Raw genomic sequence first — 6,158 nt, 5'->3', positions numbered from 1 at the left:
TATGTCTAGGCTGGGGACCTCACCCAGGATCTGTGGACTGGCAGCTCTCTGGTTGCAGGGCTGACCTTCCTCTCTCTGCACCCTGAGGCCTCCTGGCCAGGCCAGGGGCAGCCTGCATTTCCCAGAATAGCCACAAGGTGGCACCCAAGCACCACATTGGGCAGAGGCTGCCTGGGCTCAGGCTTGTGCTGGAGGAACTATGCCTGGGAAAAGTGGCAGCCTGTATCCGGCCTGGCTAGTTAGTTTGAGATTCCTCATCCTTGGACATTCCTGGTGTGGCGCCCCGACGACTCCGCCTCGGACTGTGAGCCTGAGTCAGTCAGAACATGGTGATGTCAGGGCTGAGGGCAGGAGACCTGGCTCTGTGTGATCCTGGCAAGTTACTTCCTCTCTTTGAGCCTCAGTGTGCTCTTCTGAAAAATGGGCATAATAATAACACCAACATCATCTTTATTCACTCATTCACTCAACACATTTATTAAGCACTCAGTTGGCTAGGCATAATGTACAGCTGTGAACAAGCAAAGCCTCACATAGATGTTCTGGGAATCAAATGAGGTAACGTCTGTACCTTACTTAGTAGAGTATGGACTCTATAAACATTAACTAAGACTTTCTCTCTAATCCTCATGATGACCCTATGTGATTGGCCTTAGTATTATTCCCATTTTATGGAGGATGAAACACACTTGGCTACACAGCCAGAAGGTAGCAAAGTTGGGACTTGAACTTGGGTTGTCTGATTCTAAACTTCATTGCTGCCGTTCCCACATTTCAAGTGTGTGTGTATGTGTGTGTGTGCGCGTGTGTGTGTGCGCGCACGGACCCATGTCTCCTCTGAGCGCCCCACAAATCTTCCCCTTGGACAAATCTGCGTCATTTCCTTAGAACTCCCCATCCAGATCCTCAGCCTCCTTCCTCCCCCAGAGTTCCTGACTCCTCCTGCAGGTTTGGTTCTTTCTGGAAGGAGAAGTGGTGTCCACCAATGATTCAAGGTCATAAGAAGGTCCCAGGCTCAGCTCCCTTCTGCCGCCATCTGGGGTCAAGGCTTGACAGGAAACAGAGGTCAGAGCTGTTTGGCCCAGCACTGGTCCCATCATGATCGCCCATCACACGGGGCTGGCACTACTGAGCTCAGACCCTTCCTAAGGGGCAGAAAGTGGAGAGCACCTGAGAATTTCTCATCTGATTGGAAGGGGGCCGTGGTCTTGACGCTGTGTGTCCATAGCAAGCTTTCTTTTTCTGCATAGGTTGTGGGTTTATTTGGGGTGAAGGAAGCTGGAGAGAGAGATCTCGGAGCTCACAGTTTATGCATGTGAGCAGGGAAACACTGGAAGGTGTCTGTCACCCCCAATCCCTCTGCATGCCCCCTGGCTGTGTGTCCTTTCTGCATGTATTTTGAGCATCTCCTGCTTGTCTTACTGACCCTCTGATGTGAGTTCCCTGGGAAGAGGCAGGGCCAGCTCACATATGTCTTGTCCACTGGTCAAGCCAGCCCCAGCATCTGTCAGTGACACTGCAGAGTGAGTGACTGAGGGTAGAAGGCTGAAGAAGGCTGTGGTTCCTGCTTGGTGTCAAGTATTCTTTGGACAGAAAAGCCCTCGGACTTGGCCACCACCAGCTGGGTGACCTTTAGCAATGACCTGAAGTCCCCGAACCTCAGTTTCCTCATCTGTGAAATGAAAGGGATATATCTATGCAGGTTTGGAATTTGCAGACCATGCAATGTCACACGCAGTTCTTACGAAAACTCTGTGGGGCAGAAATTGCTTTGGTATTTAATGAATGATAAAGGTGGGCTTAGAGGGCAGACTGACCCCTGGCTATCCTTCAGCCCACTGCACTTATTTCTCGGTCTCATCATGTTCGGGCAGAGCACGGAGAAGATCTAACCGATGCTGGAAACTCCAGGGCCTGTTCCGGAGACTGGCAAGGATTATGGGAGCAAACAAATTTTTTGAATTGCTGGCTCCAAATCCTGTGCTTTTTTTTTTTTCCCTTACACAAGTTGTAAGAGTGTAGTAACTACAGTCATTTAATGAATGTTTACTCTGTGCCAGGACTAGGATAGGCACTTTCTATACACTGTCTTTGACCTGACAATCTCATGAAATAGATATGATCATGTCCCCAATTTACAGATGAAGAAACAAAGACTCAGAGACGTTAAATAACGTGCATAAGTTGACACAGCAGTTAAGTGGCAGGGATTGGAGCCCAAATTAGTCTCACATCAAAGCTGATATTTTCTACAGGGGAAAGTTTGTATGAGGTGGGTGAGCTTTGTGTCTCTGAGTCTCAGTTAACTGATCTATGAAACAGGGGTAAGTATTCCACCTCCTCTGAAAGGGCTTCTCTGAAGAGTAAATGGGCTCATGTAGAGAGGATGGTTAGCTTTGAAACAGTAACCGTTTGCTTATTGTCATCATCATCTTTGCATCATCCTCTCTTCCTCCCTCCTGTGGCTGGTGTGAGGAGGAAGTGGGCTAGCGAGGGAGAGGCCTCCGTGAACTTCCCAAGGCTTCTTTTTCCCCTCAAGGAAGTCATGCTTGGCCCAGGAGTGCCCAAGCCCTGTTTCCCGGGTGTGGAGGGGCTGCTGTCCCATCAAGTGTCACGGGATGGGGGGTGGGGTGGGGTGTAAGAGCTAGGCTCCCTTTGGCAGGTTGTGGGCACCTTAGAGGCTCTGGGAAGCTCGGAGGCACCTCAGACTGCCAGGCTATGGCTGAGGGTTACACCAGCCCCAGCGGTGACAGCAGTGTATCAATGTGCACCTGGGCTCGGGCCACCTGGAGAAACCTGGGCACCAATGGAGACCTCGGTAGCCCCCAGGGCTGGGAAAGTTTTGGCCACTGCAGAGAAAGTTGTGGTCGCTTGGGAGAAAGTTGTGGCAGCTCAAACTTTTCTTACTCTGAGCTCGTTGCTCTCCATCCCTGAGGCTGGCTGAGTGATTTGCCACCAATTAGGCCATAATGAGCTGGACCTTGGTGGCCTGCAGGGCTTCCTGAGGGACAAGGGCTCAGCAGGACGCCTGGGGCCCAATTACAGCAGCCTGGGCCTGACACCCGGTCCAGCTGCGGCCTCAGCCTCAAGGAGATCCTCCTGCACCCAGGTGCCCACTTTGCTCCCCTGGCCAGACTTTTAATGAGTGGAAATGGCAACTTCTCTCACCTGACTGTGGCCCAGGCCACCTGGGTTCTGCTCGCTCCCTCCTTAAAGAGCCAGAGCAATTTCTAGAGTATAACTTGCTGCAGTTTTAATTGATGGGTCAACAACAGAGGGGTCATGTGGGGTCTAGGTGATGACCCACTGTGTGACCCTGGGCAAGCCCCAGGCCGCTCTAGGCCTTAGTTGTCAGGGGCTGGTGTGAGGCCCAGGTGAAATAACGCAAATTGTAAAGTGCTTGCTACTTGTGAATGGTCATTATTGCCCTGAGTTGCTGTATCACACTAGCCTGCCTGGGACCTCACCCCTGACCCCCACTCCCAGCTGAATCAGAGCCAACTTTGACCTGGATGTTCATGGACGCAGCAGTGGGGCCTTTCCCTGCTCTGCTGGCCCCTGGCTGGCCCCACCTAGCTACCGTGCTGTGCTTTTCTGAGTTTCTCTTGGCCCAACCTCCCTTCCCTTTTCTCCTCCCCACCTTCTAGGTCTGCAGGCAGGCACCACCAAGAGTGTAAGAACCCTGATACTATCAAGTCCAATCCTTACTTCCCAGATGGGGAAATTGAGGCCTGCGGGGAGCAGGCCTTAAACACAGATTCCTTCTTTTTCTAGAGTTTAGTAACAACAAACCTTTGTGCATGTGTGAGGCTTTTAGCATCTTTTGGCTTCAGCCACCCTGCGAGGGTTGGTAGGCAGCCACCTGTTCACCTCCTCATTTGTTGTGGCTAAGCTTGCAGGCTCCAAAACCAGACTGACTGGCTTCAAATCCTACCTCTATTATTTACCAAGCTCATCTCTGTGCCTCAGTTTCTCAAATGGTCCTTACCTCAAACAATAGTATATACCTCATATATTTGTTGCATTACATGAGTTAAAATTCATGTAAAGTGTTTGGAACAGGGCCTGGTACACAGTGGGCTCTCCAAATTAATATTAGCTATATTTCTTGTTATGATAATTCAGTCATTCATTCAGCAAACATTAATTGGGCTTTTACTGTGTGCTGAGCTAGGTGTTGTAGGCCCTGGAGATGTAGCAGTGAATAAGCCCGAACTTTGGAGCTCCATTTTGTGGGGGAGAAAGACACATAAAGCCATAATTTCAAGACTAGGGGTTGTGGCAGGCCAAGGTGGGGTTAAGCCAGGGACACAACAGAGGGGTCCTGACCTGCCTAGGGGTGAAGGGAGTCACAATCAGAGGAAGTGAGGGGGGTAGGTGTAGGATCATCGTTTATTGAGTGCCTAAGATGGGTTAGGCCCTGTGCTAAGTACTTTATATCCATTATCTTAGTCCATCTTCACACAAACCTGTTAGGTAGATGATGCTCACTTTACTGAAGAGGAAATTGATGGTTAAGCTACTTGTCTAAGATCAGCCAGTCAGTAAACAGTGGGGCTGGGGTCCAACCCAGGGTTGTCTAACCCTATATCTTGTCCCCTGTTACCCAGGAGGGTGCTTGTGGTGGTCGTTATGAGGGTTGGATGGGATAGGCAGGCTAGGGGGAGGTGGCCCTGGATGAGGAGACGCTTACAGGAATTCGGGCTTTGCTACTGAGCCCCCAGATCTGGGGTTTCCTCTCCATCTCTGGCTGAGAGGCAGAATGTACCATGGGTACCGGCATAGGCCCTGACCCCAGACTGCCTGGTTCCCAATCCAATTACTATCAGTGTGACCTAGAGTAAGTTAATTGTTCTGTGCCTCAGTTTCCTTCTCTGTAAAATGAGGATAATGAAACTAGCAAGCACTTGTAGTATTCCTAAGTGCTTTCTTCTAAGAATTTTACATCTATTACTCATTTAATCATCATGATATAATGTCATTTTTTTTTTCAAGTGGGGATAACACCTGGGTAGTTGTAAGGTATAAATTGGTTAATACACACATAGCACTTAGAATAGTGTTTGGCACAGTAAATGTTAATTATTATTATTCAGCAGTACAGACTGACCAGAAGGCCATGGACAGGATCCCTAAAAAATAATTAAGAACATGATGATGACAACAATAGCAATACTAATAAAACGTGCCCTTACAGCTCTGTAGCACTTTTCAGTTTACAGAGACTTCCACATCTGTTCTTTCATTTGAGACTAAGTAGGCAAGTATGTCCCAAAGTGTATTTCGTAGAACAAAATGCTAATAAAAGTGTTTTAAAAAAAGAGGTTCCCTGTTCAAATAAGTTTGGAAAACACTGAATTAAACCAAGGTAAAGTTTCCTTTTCTGAGAGACTCACTAAAATGCATTGTCAGCCTCCACAAAAGCAGAGGGAGATAAAATATCCAGCGGTTCTCCAAATTATTGGGCCACGGAATACCTTGTTCTGAGGTGCACCTGTGCTGGTTGTGACCCCTGGAAGACACTTATGAAAACACTCGAGTAAAAAGCTTCTGTTTCGAGCCACTCGCTGGCTGTATGTGCCCTTGGGTCAAGTCATGTGATCTTAGGCCTCAGTTTTCCTATCTGCAAAATGGGAATAATAGTACACATATGACAGGTCTCATCAGTGTTGTCATGAAGACTAAATGAAGTAACCGGTGTAATAATGCACACAGCATAATTCCTGGCAAATGGGCAATAAACGTTAGATTATTATCTCTACAACTACTCTATTATTGTACCCATCCGGATAAGCTAAGATCAGAGAGGTCAGTAGGTAGCTCCCAAACCCTGTCAATTTTATGAGTATGGGCAGAGCACCCACACAGCCCGGCTCAGAGGGGCCGGTGACTTTCCCTTTAGGTGGATGAGGCTTCTGGTCACCGGGGTTTTGGGCTGGGGGGAAGAGGAGGGCGCGCCCGCTGGCCCACAAGCACGGAGGTGGCCTGGGCCAAGGCCCCTCTGTCCCCAGCGCGGACCTCGACGGCCCTTCCCGGGGTTGCAGGGTGGGAGGGCTCCCTGCGTGAAGCGGCGGGTCGCTGCTGACCTGGGTGCGGGGAAGCGGGAGGAGGGCGGCCGGCGGCCTGTGGGAGGCTGGGAGCAGGTTGCCGGGCGAGGT

The sequence above is a fragment of the Pteropus alecto genome, unplaced genomic scaffold (assembly GCF_000325575.1).
Source record: "Pteropus alecto unplaced genomic scaffold, ASM32557v1 scaffold1001, whole genome shotgun sequence".
In the NCBI taxonomy this organism is placed as follows: domain Eukaryota; kingdom Metazoa; phylum Chordata; class Mammalia; order Chiroptera; family Pteropodidae; genus Pteropus; species Pteropus alecto.
The sequence above is the reverse complement of the archived record's forward strand: the minus strand, read 5'-3'. Positions refer to the sequence as shown.